Genomic DNA, 20055 nt, shown 5'->3' on the forward strand with positions numbered 1-20055 from the left:
GCCAGATCCTAATGGGTAGAGCAGTGAGCGGGAGATGAAGAAGGGGAGAAAGCTAGTGTGGGCAACTCTTCCTTTGGAGGGAGGTGAGAATATAAACAACTCAACACCATGTGCCAAGTGATAACCAGTGGTTCACAGAAGAGGCAGGATGTACACAGTCACCCCGTGGGCTCTGGCATCTGACTGCTCGGCTGTGTACACTGACTCTGCCACTTGCTCTCTGTGTGATGCTGGGCCAGTTTTTACACCTTCAGTACCTCAATTCCTTCATCTGTAAAATGGGGAGAGTATTAGTGTCTTGCTTGCTCAGTTGTTGTGAAGATTGAAGTGCCTGATGTATAGTAAGGGCTCAATATGTACCAGCCTTTGTTACTCTCTTTGCCGTGCAATGGAAACACAGGATTAGACTTGTTCAATTCTGTTACGTAAGCAAAGTCAGAGAAAAATTTGTAGAGGAGGCTTCAAAGCTGGATCATAAAGGGTAAGATGTTTTTTTCAGGTAGAGAAAAAAAAAATCAAAAAGCATGTATGAAATTGAGCGCAAATTAGATAAGCAAAGGCAAGTAAATGTGAAATCACAGGGTGAGTTTGGTCAACAGCCACACCAGGAATTTAGAAAGATCCATTTGTAAGATTTTTTTTTCCTTTCCGTTCTGTTGAGATAACTGACATGCAGCACTGTATAAGTTTAGGGTGGACAGCATAATGATTTGACTTACATACACCGTGAAATGATTACCACAATAAGTTTAGTGAACAGCCATCAACTCTTATAGATACAAAGTAAACGAAAAAGAAATCTATTTCTAAGACAAACTTTTTTCTCTTAAAATCTTTTATTTTGAGATAATTGTAGATTCACACCCAATTGTGAGAAATAATACAAAGAGATCTTGCATATTCGTCACCCAGCTTCTTTCCCCAAGGGTAACATCTTCCAAAACTATGTCACAACAGAGAACTGACATTGACACAACCCACCCACTTTATTCAGATTTCACTAGTTTTGCATCACTTGTGTGTGTGCATTAATTTTATGCTATTTTATCACATGTATATATTCATGTAACCACCACCACAGTTAAGATACAGATATGTTCCTATCAGTACCAAAAGTGTCCTTTACGCTACCCTTTCTCAGATTATTTTCATGTTTGCTGCTTAGAAGAGAAAGAGGACGATGACAGAAGAAAATATTTTTTTCTCTTTTCCTGGGGTGAAAGAAATGTCTGCCTTGGGAAAATTCTGAAATAATCAGGAACCTGTCTTCTTACCTCTTGGAGGCCTCGAAATACCTTGTGTATTTGTATTTCCCCAGGAAAATCTCCTCCACTAGGGATACAAGAACAGCCGTTGATGAAATTAATTCATACTTAGATAGGAATGACTCAAAGATCATTAACTCAGACAGAAGAAACTGTAGTTTTAAAAAAAGGATACTTGCTAGGGCCAACCCATTTCTCGGGTATTTTTTTGCAGTGTAACAGAGTGAAATGAAACAATTCAGACAGTGTCGGGCAGGATAATCTGGGAGGAAAGATTATAAAAAAGGCCAGCTTTGTCTTGAAATCTGACCTTATGATACAATCTTGTAAGTAGGTTTCTTCGGCTGATTTTTATAACTTCTTTTTCGTCTACTTCTGTACCTTCAGGTTTTCTAGAAGCTCCATATGGTTTTCCACAATGCTTCCTGTCATGGTAGCATGAAAGAGATGGACAAGAGAAGAGGGGAATGTGTAGTAGCAGGTGTAAAAATTAGGTGTTTCTAAGTCATGGATACCTATAAAGGTAACCACACGCTATTTTAACTCCCCCTTGCTTACGATATCAATTCTATGCTTCATTACTTGTACTTCTTGCAAAATCTGTACATATATATCATGACTACAGGCAAAAAGCTATTATCTTTAGTGAGGGAAAACTGTGCAGTAAATTTATTATCTGTGTTTCAGTTTAGCTTTCTATTTCAAAGGCAAATTGCTTGGCTTCATCAGCGTCCTCGGTCTTGCCGATGGCCCTTGTATATCCGGACCTTCTGGAGAATTGCTTTAAATGAATTGTGCTATCTGCCTGTGTTGTCAGAGCAGTAAGAAAGAGCCCCGTGAAATACACCATCACATTTACTATAAGGACGCTGTTGAAAATGGACTTCATTACATTATGTGGTGTTCTGTTTATGAGGATCCTTAAGAGACTGTCTTTATTGGCAGACTGTAAAGAATAGTTGTGCTTCTCTTGATCAAATGGCTCGGTTTGATAATATAGGCCCCATCATTGTGTTTCGTCTCTGCAAAACTGCTACAAAGCGTAGAATAAATCTATAGTTCAAGCTAAACAAACCCTGTCCATTTCATGTACTGGCCTAATTCCTGGTTCCATTGACATTCCTCTTCTCCACCCTCTTTCTCATGTGCTCCAAATTCATGTTCTTTTAATATGTGGTGTGTATCTTTCAAAGTTACCTTAAAAAATTTTTGACGTGGAATAGTAATTCAAGAGCATGAAAGCTGGAGTCAAAATGTCTCGTTTCAGGGCTTCCCTGGTGGTGCAGTTGTTAGGAATCCGCCTGCCAATGCACGGGACACGGGTTTGAGCCCTAGGATGGGAAGATCCCACGTGCCACTGAGCAACTAAGCCGGTGCTCCTCAACTACTGAGCCTGTGCTCTAGAGCCTGCAAGCCACAACTACTGAAGCCCATGGGCCTAGCGCCCACACTCTGCAACAAGAGGAGCCACCACACTGAGAAGCCCACACACCACAACCTAGCCCCAGCTCACTGCAACTAGAGAAAGCCTGTGTGCAGCAATGAAGACCCAACACAGCCAATAAATACATACATACATACATACATAAATTTTAAAGAAAATGTCTCATTTCAAATCCTTGTTTCACCACTTACTGACTGTACAACCTTGGGCAAGTTGAATGACACAAAACCTCCTTTTCCTCATCTGCGAAATGGGGATAAGAGTGTTTACTTCATAGAATTTTGTGGATTAAAGGAGATAAATCATGAAAAATACTGAGCACAATGCCTGGCACATAGAGGGTATTCAACCAAATCACATTGTTATTGCTATTCTTAACAATATCCTATGTTAATATTAAGCATGATATAAACATACATATATATGAAAACATCTGATTGTAACTCTTGAAAAATTAAAACGGTTTTGCTTCCTCCATGTTTATTTGAGATACACATGCCTTGATATTCATAACAAGATGCCAATTTCAGGAAATAGATTTTCAAGCGTTAACAGCTCAAATCAAGACAAAAAGATTATACTCGATAATTAGCGTCAGCCTTAGATGGCTATACAGAAATATAGTGCTTTTTCTATTTGTGTCTCTTACTACTTATATGAGCTAGCGTTCTGTCTTTAGCCTGATGTATCTATATACATAGTAGTTCTAGAAATGTTAGTGAAATGCAGGTTATCCTATCTTGCAATTTAAATGAAATATGGCACAGATCATTTCAGAAAGGAATTTTCCAGACAGCAAGAAATAGTTCTTAGCAACATGAAAAACCAGAAACAATGGTAGATCTAATTTTGCAAAGAGCACAGCCATGTGCTGAGTGCACCATTTCATTTTTAAGGACATAGATTTAATTTCATGTGACAATCTGGCATCCAAGTTTTCCTCTGGTCTTCTTTTTTTCCAAATAGCCTTGTAAATATGAAAATGCAACTGAATAGGAAAACATTAAATTTGTGAGAGTCTACTCGCAGGGTGCTGTGGTTATTATGAAGGCAGTAAATGAACAAAATAGATTAAGGAAAATGCCAATGATAGCTATATGATCTAAATACATCTAACACATAACTAATGAGAATTCTATGTGCGCAATAAAATGTCACCCTGTATATCTAACTCATTGTTTCCTAGACCATTTCCATCTATCATGTTTATCAAAGAAATGTAATAATTCTTCAGGGTACCAGTAATTTATGCAATATTTTCCTCTCTTTTTTTTTAATCTTTTTTTTTTAATTTATTTATTTATTGACTGTGTTGGGTCTTTGTTGCTGCACACAGGCTTTCTCTAGTTGCAGCGAGTTGGGGGGGGGGGCTACTGTTCGTTGTGGTGCACGGGCTCCTCATTGCCGTGGCTTCTCTTGCTGCAGAGCACAGGCTCTAAGAGCATGGGCTTCAGTAGTTGTGGCACGTGGGCTCAATAGTTGTGGCTCACGGGCTCTAAAGCACAGGCTCAATAGTTGTGGCGCACGGCTTAGTCGCTTCGCGGCATGTGGGATCTTCCTGGAGCCAGGATCGAACCCGTGTACCCCGCACTGGCAGGCAGATTCTTAACCACTGTGCCACCTAGGAAGCCCTATTTTCCTCTCTTTACCAAGGTAAGGAGAGGAATGTGCCTTAGTAATAGAGTTTTTTCTTTTTAATACTGCCTAACAAATCTTTTGCAATAGTCCTTTATTTAAGTTGGTTACAGTTAGCACATTTACTTTTAAAGAAATATGACTGTAAAAATAATCCTCAGTGACTTATACCTAAATATTTTAAAATTGTTTTGTTGTTTATAAGAAAATAATAACACATTGCAATTTAGTGTGCAAAAAATGTAATAGGAAGGTTTATCTCATTCATATTCCTACTGAATTCATTTATCACATTGCACAGCTTCATAGTGCTTTTATAAAACAGAATATACATGTTTAATCATACATGATCATTGATTCTTCTTTTAAATGTCATTTGATGATACAGAATTTCATACTGTGACTTAAAAAACATAATTTAGAGACTGGGGGTCCAATGACATTTTTTTCCTTCCCTTTTTTCAGTCTTGGGCAACAATTTTAAAAAAGGACACTCAGGGAGTCTTTGATCATCTGTTCCAAACTGTCAGCCCACCATCAGCCTTTAGAGATGTGCTGGTCTCTGTGACATGTGGGAGTCAGAGCTGTTAATGTTCTTATAATGGCCAGCTCAGTGGTTACTACATCACCTGGGGCACGTCCGCCTGTCCCTTTTCCCTCGTATTTCTCGTCTGTTCCTGGGAGAAGAGTTAATCCTCATTCTATCGGGATGGTGCTCATCAAACTTCTGAAATGCACTTAGAAAACCATGGTCAAGGATGGTACACAGAGCAGTCACTGATGTATGTGTAAAGTGTCTTTCTTTCATCCATTTGTGTCCATAAGCAGTCAGTATTACTACTGCAACTTTTGGATGGTAAGACCACAGCATAGAAGGAATTAATTAATTTCCAAAGCCAGTAGGAGGGGCTTCCTAGGTGGCGCAGTGGTGAAGAATCCACCTGCAAATACAGGGGACATGGGTTCGATCCCTGCTCCAGGAAGATCCCACATGCCGCGGAGCAACAAAGCCCGTGCAACACAACTATTGAATCTGTGCTTTAGCGCCCATGAGCCACAACTACTGAGCCCATGCGCTGCAACTACTGAAGCCCATGCACCTAGAGCCCATGCTCCGCAACAAGAGAAGCCCCGGCAATGAGGAGCTCGCGCACAAGGAAGAGTAGCCCCCGCTCGCTGCAACTAGAGAAAGCCCGCGCACAGCAAAAAAGACCCAACACAGCCAATAAAATAAATAAATACATTTATAAAGTCAGCAGGAGAGTTGAAAACAGAAATGAAATTTCCAAAATCGCAATCATCTGTTTTAAATGTTAAGTGTTTTGACTTTCAATAATTCTATGAAGAATTCTGTCTTGATTTAGCAAGACTGATTTTTTTTCTTTGCAGTTTGTCTAAATTGCACTGAGATGCACCTATGAGAATGAAACAGATTTCTATTGGGTATCCATTATTGCCTAATACTTTACATGCATTAATTTAATTTAGTCCTTATAACATCCCTATGTGGCAAATGGTTTTGTCCCCATTTCATAGATTTAAAAAAAAAACAAAAAAAAAAAAACAGATCCAAAGAGATCTAGGATGAATTGCAGTCTTCTGGGTTAGATTTGGGGAGCACCAGCCCAAAAGGGGAGGAAACCACTGTTAAGTGTTGTAGAATATCTTCAAATGTCACTCTAAATTTTTTGTACTTACTGGTGGTATTTATGGTTTAAACAAAAAGCACTGTGTAAGAAACAAGAGTGAAAAGGACTTTCTTGCTCTGGAGCCTGCGGCCTGCTCACGTTTCTGGAGCATCAACTACTCAAAGATTTGGAGCAAATACAGTTTTTTTTTTTCTTTTCTTTTATTAAGGTAATGTTGATTTACTACATTACATAAGTTTCATGTGTCCAACATTATATTTCTTTCTTTCTTAAAAAATTTATTTATTTATTTATTTATTTATTTATTTTTATTGGCTGTGTTGGGTCTTTGTTACTGTGCACTGGCTTTCTCTAGTTGTGGTGATCGGGGGCTACTCTTCATTGCTATGCGTGGGCTTCTCATCGCGGTGGCTTCTCTTGTCGCAGAGCACAGGCTCTAGGCGTGAGGGCTTCAGTACTTGCAGAGCATGGACTCATTAGTTGTGGCTCACAGGCTCTAGAGTGCAGGCTCAGTAGTTGTGGCACATGGGCTTAGTTGCTCCACAGCACATGGGATCTTCCCGGAGCAGGACCCGAACCCGTGTCCCCTGCATTGGCAGGCAGATCCTTAACCACTGCGCCACCAGGGAAGCCCCCAACGTTATATTTCTATATACTTCTATATATACTACAGCATGCTCACCACCCAAAGTTTAGTTTCTATCCATCACTGTACAGTTGATTCCTTTTACCCATTTTATACTCCCTCTCTGCCCCTTCGCCTCTGGTAACAACTACTACTCTGCCCTCTGTATCTATGTTTGCTTAGGTTTGTTCATTTATTTATTTATTTTTTGTTTGTTTTCCACATATGAGGGAAATCACATGGAATTTGTCTTTGTGTCTTATTTCACTTAGCATAATACCTTTAATTTCATCCATGTTGTCACAAATGTCAGGATTTCATCAGCAAATACTGTTTTCATGTTAAAATAATCTGATATGTTACAGAGTTAACATAAAATTCGTTAATGTTGGTATAATGTTTTTAAATAAAACAAAAAACTTCGAAGAAATTCATGAGAACTGTAAGGATGTTCCAAACTTCCTAGGGGCAGGGTTTGACTTCCTTCTGTTGTGGGAGCACTTGATGAAAAGCTGGAGAAAACCTGAGATGCTGTCTTTAATTATTGCAATTGTTCCCCGGGTTTTGCCAAGTCACTTTGTGGTAGGCTTTCAAAGTGGATAAGAATTTACTTCTCAGAAAAATCAACTTCAGAAAATGAATTACTTTCCCTGGGAGGATGGCAGATCTAATATATGAAAAAAAATGATATTTAGGGGAAAAAAGGAAACTTCTTTTAGCAATGGCTTGATGTAATCAAGCTTCTATAGATCAAAGACAGTTAGCGGGGTGGTTGATGTCAGCAATGAGAATAAGAAACGTTTTGGCTCTTCATGCCTGCTAGCAGAAACACCAGAACCCTGGAACTCCCCGGGTCTTTGGCTCTGGTGTCCCTGAGTGCTCACAAGGTTTTTTGATGGTCACTTAAAATGCCCTGGGATGAGGACAGACAAGGCTCTCCTCAGCCCCGCTCTGCCACCGCCCCCCCCCCACCCCCGCCTTTCTCTTATGTGGCTGTGTTGGGTCTTAGCTGCAGCACACAGGAGCTTTCATTGCAGCATGAGGGCTTCTCTAGTTGTGGCTCTGGGCCTCAGTAGCTTCGAGGTATGTGGGATCTTAGTACCCCAACAAGGCATTGAATCCGAGTCCCCTGCATTGAAAGGTGGATTCTTAACCACTGGATCACCAGGGAAGTCCCACCCCCTATGTTTTTAATCTACCACTCCTCATCTTTGGGCTGATCCTGGTGTTTGCCTTTGGGCCTCTCCAGTCTCCCAACCTTGACCCTGATGTTACTTCTCATGGGAGACAGTGTCCTCCAGGGCCCATGTGCCCATTGCTCCCAGCACTTCCTGTAGCACTGCTGTCAAGGCACCTCATTGTAATTGCTCATTTAACTGCCATCTCTTCTGCCAGACTGTAAGCTCTATGAAGACAGAATCTATTGCTGCCTTTCTCTCCCCTTCAAAAGAAGTGCTTAAAAATACCTGATGAGAGACTGCTCTGGTGGTGCAGTGGTTAAGAATCTGCCTGCCAATGCAGGGGACACGCGTTCAAGCCTTGGGCCAGGAAGATCCCACATGCAGCACCACAACTACTGAGCCTGTGCTCTAGAGCGTGTGAGCCACAACTATTGAGCCTGTGTGCCACAACTACTGAAGCCTGTGAGTCTAGAGCCCATCCTCCACAAAAAGAGAAGCCACTGCACTGAGAAGCCTGCACACCGCAAGGAAGAGTAGCTGCTGCTCACCACAACTACAAGAAAGCCTGTGCACAGCAACGAAGACCCAAAGCAGCCAATAAAGAAATAAATAAATTTATTTATTTACTTAAAAAAATTTGATGAACAAACGAAGGAATGGCTCCTCCCATGCTTTCTCAGAAGTCAGGAGGGCTCTCTTCCCATCAGAGTTAACAGTTCTTCACAGGCATCTAGAAAATCACCAACCCCCTTCCCACCTCAAGGAACCTCGGTCAAGTTCCTGTGCGTCAACATCCAAGTTAGAGGATGTTGAAGAAACACCAAACAGTCCCTTTTGCAAAAATTTAACCAGTGCTGTAAGTCGGAGTTCAGATACGTGGGCTCTTACCTTTGAGCAGAAAGTGGCTCATCCACAGCCAACAATATAAAATCAGAGCTGGCTGCTGTCCACCCTCCTTATTTCATGGTGTTATTCCAAGGGCTGACCCATCAATCTCAACGTGGTGATAAAAATCTTGGTTCTGAAGCCAGATTGCTGAGGTTGAAAATCAGCTCTATTGCTTCTGGAGGTATGACTTTGGGCAAATGACGTCACCTTGATAAACCTCAGTTCCCTCACCTGCGAAGTGGGGCTGAGACTGGCCTACCTCCCATAGTCCTTGTAAAGATTTAAGGAGATAAATCTTGAAAAGTATTTAACACAGTGCCTGGCACAGAATATGTGCTATATATCTGAATACAAACCTTCCAGTACTATTATTTTACGATAGCTGGCAGGAGGCCCTCATATGCTGGAATTCCCTGGAAGTCTGGCCTGTCTAGGTCAGGCCCCTATGTTGTCTGCACACACATGTACACATGCATGTGCACACTCCAGTTAATGAAACTAATTGAGGAGCGAGAGTGCTTATTCTGGAAAATGGCTTAATTGAATTAAGGGAAGGAAAAGCATCCTGGTATTATAAGTCTATGACCTAACTATATAAAAAAAAAAGCAGAAATAGTAACTAGTCCAAGAAAAAGCAATCCTTTTGGCTGCTGGCCCACGGAACTGCAGCAACCTCTGCCACCGTGGACATTACTCTCTGCTCTGGTGCTCCTTCTTAGCTGCTGTGGGATGCTGGACCTAGGGACACATTTTTAACTGAATCAAATACACATCAGGGTCCCCAAGAAGTGAAAATGCAGTCAGCGTCTTCCAGGGTGACATGGCCTTCTGGGTACTCATCTCTGGAGGCCAAAATACCCAAAGCTCAAGGATAAAAGATCTATTCCATCTGGACAGGGACTTAAGAAATTCCTATAGAAGCATCTGGGCTATTCTTAGTGGGCACAGCAGCCTGGCCAACATCACAGGGAGACCAGGAAATGGCCCTTCGTCCACTGCCCAGCCTCCCCGTGAGAAGGGTCTCCTGTTTGCAAGCTCATGAATATCAATGAGCCCAAACCACATGTGAAGGAATCAGAACATATTGCAACAGCCAAACTGCAAGTTGGCTCTTAAAACTTGGCCAAAGGAGCATATGATTCAAACACTGGGGCTGAAGCCGCTGCTTTGCCTGAGCCCAAAGGAGGGATGGAAGAAACCGTGGCTCATACCTCTTGAAGATCAAGAGGAAAGACAGGAACAAGAGTGCAGAAGCTTCCATTACTGCACTTGTCAACTCAGCCAACCAGTCATCCGGAAGTGAGAGTGGAGCGTGTGCTTCACCAGACAGAGTACACGAGAAAAGAGCCCAATGCCCCATGCCCCAGAATATGCAAGCTGACTTGGCATCAATAGGAACATCATGACCATTGAAAAGCAATAATATTCCTTCATTCAAGGTATAATTCCTGGGCACTCACTCTAGGTCAAGCTCTGTGCTAGGCACTGGGAATACAAAGGAAAAGAGGAAACAGATCCTGATATCAAGGGGTATATAGTAGCAGAGGTGTGTGTGTGTGGGGGGGGGGGTGGAGAGGCAGCTAAGGGAGTGAAAGAACAAACAAAACCCAATTTCAGTGTGACATGTCATTGCACGTCTAGGAAGTTTGTCCCTTTACATTGCCAGGGAGTGATCTATAATTTGTTCTTCTATTCACCTGTTGATGATGTGTAGTGTGTTTCCAGTTTTGGAATATTATGGAGAAAGCTGTTATGAACATTCGTGTCTTCACATGGCTGTCCATTTTCATTTCGCTTGGGTGAATATGTAGAAGTGGATTGTAGGTCAACTGAAGGATAAAAACCACATGATCATCTCAATAGATGCAGAAAAAGCTTTTGACAAAATTCAACACCCATTTATGATAAAAACTCTCCAGAAGGTGGGCATAGAGAGAACCTACCTCAACCTAATAAAGGCCATGTATGAAAAACCCACAGCAAACATCATTCTCAATGGTGAAAAACTGAAAGCATTCCCTCCAAGATCAGGAACAAGACAAGGATGTCCACTCTCGCCACTACTATTCAACATAGTTTTGGAAGTCCTTGCCACAGCAAGCAGAGAAGAAAAAGAAATAAAAGGAATCCAAATTGGAAAAGAAGAAGTAAAACTGTCACTGTTCACAGATGACATGACACTATACACAGAAAATCCTAAAGATGCCACCAGAAAAGTACTTGAGCTAATCAATGAATTTGATAAAGTAGCAGGATACAAAATTAACGCACAGAAATCTCTCGCATTTCTATACAATAACAATGAAAGATCAGAAAGAGAAATTAAGGAAACAATCCCATTCGCCATGGCAACAAAAAGAATAAAATACCTAGGAATAAACCTAACCAAGGAGGTAAAAGACCTGTACTCAGAAAACTATAAGACACTAATGAAAGAAATCAAAGAAGACATAAACAGATGGAGGGACATACCATGTTCTTGGATTGGAAGAATCAATGTTGTGAAAATGACTATATTACCAAAAGCAATTTACAGATTCAATACAATCCCGATCAAATTACCAATGGCATTTTTCATAGAACTAGAACAAGAAATTTTACGATTTGTATGGAAACACAAAAGACCCTGAATAGCCAAAGCAATCTTGAGAAGGAAAGACGGAGTTGGTGGAATCAGGCTTCCCGACTTCAGGCTATACTACAAGGCTACAGTGATCAAGACAGTATGGTACTGGCACAAAAACAGAAATATAGATCAATGGAACAGGATAGAAAGCCCAGAGATAAACTACGGTCAACTAATCTACGACAAAGGAGGCAAGGATATACAATGGAGAAAAGGCAGCCTCTTCAATAAGTGGTGCTGGGAAAACTGGACAGCTACATGTAAAAGAATGAAATTAGAACACTCCTTAACACCATACACAAAAATCAACTCAAAATGGATTAAAGACCTAAATGTCAGGCCAGACACTATAAAACTGCTAGAGGAAAACATAGGAAGAACACTCTTCGACATAAATAACAGCAAGATCTTTTTTGATCCACCCCCTAGAGTAATGGAAATAAAAACAAAAGTAAACAAGTGGGACCTAATGAAACTTCAAAGCTTCTGCACAGCAAAGGAAACGATAAGCAAAACGAAAAGACAACCCTCAGAATGGGAGACAATATTTGCAAATGAATCAACAGACAAAGGATTAATCTCCAAAATATATAAACAGTTCATCCAGCTCAACATCAAAAAAACAAACAACCCAATCCAAAAATGGGCAGAAGACCTAAATAGGCATTTCTCCGAAGAAGACATGCGGATGGCCAAGAGGCACACGAAAAGCTGCTCAACGTCACTAATGATTAGAGAAATGCAAATCAAAACTACGAGGTATCATCTCACACTGGTTAGAAGGGGCATCATCAGAAAAATCTACAAACAGTAAATGCTGGAGAGGGTGTGGAGAAAAAAGAATGCTCTTGCACTGTTGGTGGGAATGTAAATTGATACAGCCACTATGGAGAACAGTATGGAGGTTCCTTGCAAAACTCAAAACAGAACTACCATATGACCCAGCAATCCCACTGCTGGGCATATACCTAGAGAACACCATAATTCAAAAAGACACATGCACTCCAGTGTTCATTGCAGCACTATTTACAATAGCCAGGACATGGAAGCAACCTAAATGTCCATCAACAGATGAATGGATAAAGAGGATGTGGTACATACATACGATGGAATATTACTCAGCTGTAAAAAGCAATGAAACTGGGACATTTGTAGAGACATGGATGGACCTAGAGACTGTCATACAGAGTGAAGTGAGTCAGCAAGAAAAAAACAAATATCATATATTAACACATATATGTGGACTATAGAAAAATGGTACAAATCAACCGGTTTGCAAGGCAGAAGTAGAGACACAGATGTAGAGAACAAACATGTGGACACCAAGTGGGGAAAGTGGGGAGGGTTGCTGGGGAATGAATTGGGAGATTGGGATACCAAATTGTACACTCTAAATATATGCAGTTTATTGTATATTAACTGTATCTCAATAAAAGTTCTTAAAAAAAAAAAGAAGTGGATTGTAGGTCATATGGTAAATGTATATTTAACTTCGTGAGAAATTGACAAAGGGTTCTCCAAAGCAGCTGTACCATTTTGCATTCCTATCAGCTGTGTATGAGGGTCTTAGTTGCTTCACATCCTTGTCCACATTTGGTATTGCCCATTCAAAAATATTCTAGTCATTATGGAGGATGTAGAGTGGTAGTCCATTGTGGTTTTATTTCCATTCCCCTTATGATTGATAATGCTTTTCCCCCCACATGCTTACTTGCCCCCAGTATACCTTTTTTTGGTGAAGTGTGTTCAAATCTTTTGCCCATTTAAAAAACCAGGTTGTCTTTGTTCTATTATTTTTTTTGTAAATTCTTTACAAATTCTGATCCACTTAGTTCTAAGTCATAGCTGCTTTTTGGTAAATTCCTTAGAATCTTCTACACATGCAACCACATAGCCTGTGGATAATGACATCTTTGTTTCTTCTTCTCCAAACAGCGTGGCTTCTATTTTGGTTTCTTGCTTCATAACATTGACTAGGAACTCCTGTTGTATGGAAACGGCAAAAGAGGACTTCTTGCCTTCTTCACAATCTTACGGGAAAATAATTCAGTTTAAAATGTTTAAGTATGGTGTTAGCTGTAGGTTTTTGGTGGATTTCCTCTATCAGATTGAGAAAATTTCCTTCTGTTTCTAGCTTGCTGAGAGTTTGTTTGACTTTTTAATCATGATTGGGTGCTTAGAATGCCAAATGTTCACCATCTATTGAGCTGATCATATCGCTTCTTTAGCCTGTTGACATGGTGGATTACATTAACTAATTTTTGCATGTTGAATCAATCTCACGTTCCTGAGATAAACCCCATTTGGTCATGATGTATTCCTTTTTTATATACAGCTGGATTTGATTTATTAAAATGTTGTTAATGATTTTGTGTCTGTGTTCATAAGGAGTATTGGCCTGTAGTTTTCTATCCCTTTAATTTCCTTTTTAAGTGTTGATATTCTAGAAAGCTAGGGTAATACTAACTTCATAGAATAAATGCGAGGGTGAGTCAAAAATTATCCGTACTCTGGCTGTAGAATTTATTTTAATTAATGTTTGGAAAAGATAAATACATCATTTTTCAACATAATTTCCTTGCTTTTCAATACACTTTGTCCATCTGTCAACGAGCTTTCCTATTCCCTCATTAAAACATGCTTTAGGCTGAGCTGTGGGTCATGAATGCACCACTGTCTTCCCTTCTTCATCAGAAGTGAATCTTTGTCCTCATAGGGTTGCTTTCAGGGAACCAAACAGGTAAAAGTCTGATAGAGCAAGATCAGGATTATAGGGAGGATGCTTTCACAGCTCAAAATGAAGTAATGCACTACAGATTTAGGCTTAAAAAAATTTGTGCTACATGGGTATCAAAACAACTCACGGAAGAGCATAAACAGAAGCATCTGGATATCTGCAAACAAAATTTGGACCAATACTCCAAGGAATGTGAAAGTTTCTTAAAGAGAATCATTACTGGTGACAGGACATGGATTCATCACTATGAGCCTGAGAGTAAATGGCAGAGTATGAAATGGAAACATCCCCAATCGCCAACCAAGAAAAAGTTCAAAAGTCAACCATCAGCTAGAAAATTGATGCTTACAATTTTCTGGGATTCTCAAGGGCCAGTACTGGAACATTATCAGGAAAAATGTTCAACAATCAACAGTGCTCGTTACAGTGAGATGCTTATTGAAGAGCTGAAGCCTAAGCTTAGGATTAAATGCAGAGGACTACTGTCCAAAGGCATTGTGATCTTGCATGACAATGCACATTCGCACATTTTTTGCCCACACTGTTGACACTGTGCAAAAACTTCGTTTTGAGGTGTTCGAGCATTCTCCCTATAGTCCTGATCTCGCTCCATCAGACTTTCACCTGTTTGGTCCCCTGAAAGCAGTCCTACGAGGACAAAGATTCACTTCTGATGAAGAAGGGAAGACAGTGGCACATTCATGGCTTGAAGCTCAGCCTAAAACATTTTTTAATGAGGGAACATGAAACCTCGTTGACAGATGGACAAAGTGTATTGAAAAGCAAGGAGAGATTATGTCAAAAAAATGATGTATTTGTCTTTTCTAAACATTAATTAAAATAAATTCTACAGCCAGAATGCGGAAAATTTTTAACTCATCCTCGTAGGAAAGTCTTCTCTGCTCTACTTCTTTGTGTAAGATTGGTTTTATTCCTCCTTTAAATATTTGGTAGAATTTACCAGTAATGCCATCTGGACTTAAGGGTTTCCTTTGTAGGAAGATTTATAACTACAACTTTAATTTTTTAAAAATATAAATTTGGGTATCTAAGTTATTTCTTCATGAGTGAGCTTTAGTTCTAATTTTCCAGGAATTTTTTCTGTTTTATCTAATTTGATGAGTTTATTGGCTTAAAGGTATTCATAATATTCCCTTATTATCCTTTTAGCGTATGTAGAATTGTTCACTCCTGATGTTGGTATTTGTGTCCTCTATATACTTTTGTTATTCAGGCTGGCTAGAGATTTACCAATTTTATTTTCAAAGTATCAGCTTTTGCTTTCATTGGTTTTCTTTATTGTTTGTCCATTTATTATTTCATTGATTTCTGGTTATTTCTTTCCTTTCACTTTGGGTTAAGTTGCTCTTCTTTTTCTAGTTTCTTAAGGTGGAAGCTTAGATTTTTTTATTTTAAAGTTTTCTTCTTTCCAATGCAAGCATTGAAAGTAACAAATTTCCCTCATAGCACTGCTTTAGCTGCATCGCACAGTTTTAATACATGCTGCTTTTGTTTTCATTCAGTTCAACATATTCTAATTTCACTTGTAATTTCTTTTTTGACCTATGTGTTATTTAGAAATATGTTGTTTAATTTCCAAACATAGGAGTGTTTCCAGATATCTTTCTATTATAGATTTCTAATTAACTCCATTGTGGTTGGAGAATATGGTATAAATGATTTCAATCCTTTAAAATTTATTGGAGCCTTGTTTTATGGCCTCTGATAATGGTCTATCTTGGTAAATGTTCCATGCACACTTCCATGAATAATGTTTATTCTGCTGTTGTTAGATGGAATGGTTTATAAATGCCAATTAATTTAATTTGGTTGATATGTTATTCAAGTTGCTTGTATTCTTACTGATTTTTTACCCACGTATTTTAATAATTATTGAGAGAGGAGTGTTGAAATCTACAATTATAATTTTGTCTATTTCTTCTACTTCTATCAGTTTTGCTTCATGTATTTTGAAGTCCTGTCAGCACTGTTGTCTTCTTGATGAATTAATCCCTTTATTATTATGATCCCTTGATTTAAAATCTATTGTGTCTAATACTAATATAGTCAATTCCCTTTCTTTTCCATAGTGCTTGAGTGCCATATATTTATCTTTTTACTCTTTTTTGATAAGCTTTTTAGATAACTTAAAAATTACCCTTAGTTTCTAACCTGCTCATGTCTTTACATTAAAGTCAGTTTCTTATAGACAGCACCTAGTTAAGTCTTTTTTTTAATTATTTACTTATTTATTCATTTATTTATTGCCTGTGTTAGGTCTTCGTTGCTGCACGTGGGCTTTCTCTAGCTGCGGCTAGCGGGGCCTACTCTTCATTGTGGCTTGCAGGTTTCTCATTGCAGTGGCTTCTCCCATTGCAGAGCACAGGCTCTAGAGCGCAGGCTCAGTGGTTGTGGCACATGGGCTTAGTTGCTCCAGGGCATATGGGATCTTCCTGGAGCAGGGATCAAACCCACGTCCCCTGCATTGGCAGGCAGATTCTTAACCACCACGCCACCTAGGAAGTCCCCGTAGTTGAGTCTTGATTTCTCTTATCCAATCCGACAACCTTTGTCTCTTAATGGAGTGGTTTTTGAAAAAATTGCATTATACTTGAGATATAACATTGTATTAGTTTTTGGTGTACAACATAATGATTTGATCTATGTAATAATGGAGTGTTTAGACAATTTACATTCAACATAGTTATTGATGTGATTGGGTTTAAATTTACCATTTGGGCACTTGTTTTCAACTGGTCCCAATCTATTCTTTGTTCTCTTTTTCCTTTGTTTCTATTTGTTTGTAATAATCTAATATTTTCATGATTCCATTTTATCGCCACTATTGACTGATTAGCTATACCTCCTTCAAACATTTCTTTTTTAGTGGTTGCTCTAGGGTAATTCATCTCATCATAAGTAATCCTATTCTACCTTTAAATAATATGTTATCATTTCATGTGACATGTAAGAACCTTACAACAGGATACTTCTATTTTCCTCCTCTTGTCCTTTGTGTATTTGTCACACATTTTACTTCTGCATATTTATAAACTCCACATACTTCATTATATTTGCTTTAGTATCTTTTAAAGAGATTAAGTAGGTGAAAGAATGTTTTTGTATTTACCCACACATTTACCATTTCTAGTGTTAATTATTCCTTTATATGGATTAAAATTTCCAACAGTTATCATTTTCCTTCTGCCTGAAGAGTTCCTTTAACATTCCTGCAGTTCTGCTGGTCACAAATTTTTTGTTTTACCAGGAATGTTTGTCTTTCACTTTCATTTTTTCTTTTTCTTCCTTTATACAGTATGATTACATTTATAATGTTGGAACATGCACGTTTAAAAATGCGTAGAATGCTTGCTTTGGCAGCACACGGACTAAAATCGGAACCACACAGAGAAGATTGGCAGTATCCCTGCACAAGGATGACACATAAATCCAGAAGCATTCCACTTTTTACACTTAATGCACTTAATTATACATTTAAAAATGGTTAACGTAGTAAATTTTGTTATGTATATTTTACCACAATAAAAATGCATAGAAATGGATCTAGAGATATACATATAAAATTGTTAACATTGACCAACTCCTGGGAAGAGGAGTTTGAGATGAAAGGCTACTTTCAGCTTTTTTTCCTTCAATTTTTAAACTTTTTATTTGGAAATTATTTCAAGCATAGAAAAGTTGCATGAGTAAGAGTATTACCAAGAATGCTGTACTCAGATTCACCCGTTATTAACATTTTATCCACTTGCTTCATCATTCTGTCCATCATATACCATTGCCCTCCATATTCACGGGTTCCACCTCCTCAGATTTAATCAACCTCAGTCCCAAAATACAGTAAGCCCCCTACATATAAACCAGTTCTATTCCAAGAGAGCATTCGTAAGTCAATTTTGTTCATAAGTCCAACAAAGTTACCCGAGGTTACCCAACTAACAATCGGTTATATACTACTGTAGTGTAATAGGTTTATAATACTTTTCACACAGAAAATACATAAAAAACAAACACAAAAAAACAAAGAAAACGTTTTTAATCTTACAGTACAGTACCTTGAAAAGTACAGTAGTCCAGTACAACAGCTGGCATACGGGGCTGGCATTGGCTGGCATCGAGTGAACAGGCAAGAAGAGTTACAGACCGGAGGAGGGAGAGGAGGTGGGAGATGGTAGAGTTGAAGGATCGTCAGCAACAGGAGATGGAGGGCGAGCTGCACCACCACTTGTAGAGGCTGCACACATGTGGCAATATAGGCCAGACATGTAAACTAACTTAACATGACTGGACATGTGAACGCACGTTTGCATCTTTGAAAATTTGCAACTTGAAGGTTCATATGTAGGGGACTTACTGCATTCAGAAAAAATTTCCAGAGATTTCCAAAAGGCAAAAACTTGAAAGTGCGGCATGCTGACAACGATTTATAGACCATTATATTGCGTTAGGTATTATAAGTAACCTGAGATGATTTAAAGTATGTGGGAGGATGTGTCTAGGTTATACGCAAACACTACACCCTTTTAAATAAAAGACTCGAACATTGGTAGATTTTGGTATCCATGGGGTCCTGGAACAAATCCCTCATGAATACCGAGGGATACGGAGGGACACACTTCACACCCATGCAAATATTTTGTTCCTCAGTTTCCTTCTGGATTCGGCATCCATTGATGATTCCTGTGGAACTGATCTTTGCTATGATGGTTGCAAAACAGTTATTTTCCAACACCACTGGTTATTTTTATAACCAATGTTATTTTCTAGCACTCCCTCTCCATTTACCATTTAGCACTTGGTATTCCATTTTAAGCAGGAACCCTATTTGTCTCAGATATTTCTTTTATTTATTTATTTATTTATTTATTTATTTATTATTTTTTTGGGGGTACACCAAGTTCAATCATCTGTTTTTATACACATATCCCCGTATTCCCTCCCCCCCTCGACTCCCCCCCCACCCTCCCTCGAGTCCCCCCCACCCTCCCCGTCCCACTCCTCTAAGGCATCTTCCATCCTCGAGTTGAACTCCCTTTGTTATACAACAACTTCCCACTGGCTATCTATTTTACAGTTGGTAGTATAGATATGTCTGTGCTACTCTCTCACTTCGTCTCAGCTTCCCCTTCACCCCCCGCCCCCCCAAACCTCGAGTTCTCCAGTCCATTCTCTGCATCTGTGTCCTTGTTCTTGTCTTGTCACTGAGTTCATCTCAGATATTTCTATAGTTACAGGTATGTACTTGTTAATACCTATTTTTTCCCAATGATTTATAATTCACTACTGTATTTAATTATTTTCATGCTCAAATTGCCCCTGATTTGGCCAGTGGAGCCCCTCCAAGCTGGCTCCTGTGATATGTGATACCGCTCCCTTAATATCAGGCATAAAAGGCTTTTCTTGTACCTACCTGCCCCAGCCTTGAATTCAGCCATTTCTATGAAGAATCTTGGTTCCTTTTAATGAGAAAAGATGTTAGAAACCAAGATCTTGGGGTGACATACGCTCATTGCTCCTCGGAATCTTTACTTCTTGCACTTTTTGGTTGAGTGAATTAACTAGACACTCAATGTATATTTATACATATACAATATATACACATGCACACACGTGTATATGTATACACACATGTACACATATGCACATATATTTCAACTGTTCACTCAACTGAGTGAGCTAGAAAATTAGTGGATAGTTATGCATATGTATAAACACGTACATACGTATACACATGTACATATACAAACGTATGAATATACATACATGCAAATATACACAGACATGTGTATATAAATACATGTACATATTTTAGAAATTATGCATTCATAGTAATAATTTCAATTTCCATCCAGCCCCACAGGGTTTATCCTTGTTTTCTTCTATTCCATATTGGCATGAGGTTTTTTGTTTGCTTGTTTGTTTGTTTTCAGTGAGAACCTTGGGTTCCAAAAACAATACATTTACCTATTTGCTCAGTTGCATGATAC

General features: G+C 39.1%; 1 non-coding gene across 1 annotated transcript; it reads left to right on the forward strand.

Moving 5' to 3' along the window:
• Positions 1-17419: 17419 nt before the first annotated feature.
• LOC130852729 (U6 spliceosomal RNA) lies at positions 17420-17521 on the forward strand. Its single transcript, XR_009053456.1, has one exon. It is a non-coding gene; the product is annotated as a U6 spliceosomal RNA (small nuclear RNA).
• The last annotated feature ends 2534 nt before the right edge of the window (positions 17522-20055 follow it).

The sequence above is a fragment of the Hippopotamus amphibius genome, chromosome 4, assembly GCF_030028045.1.
Source record: "Hippopotamus amphibius kiboko isolate mHipAmp2 chromosome 4, mHipAmp2.hap2, whole genome shotgun sequence".
Classification (NCBI taxonomy): Eukaryota; Metazoa; Chordata; class Mammalia; order Artiodactyla; family Hippopotamidae; genus Hippopotamus; species Hippopotamus amphibius.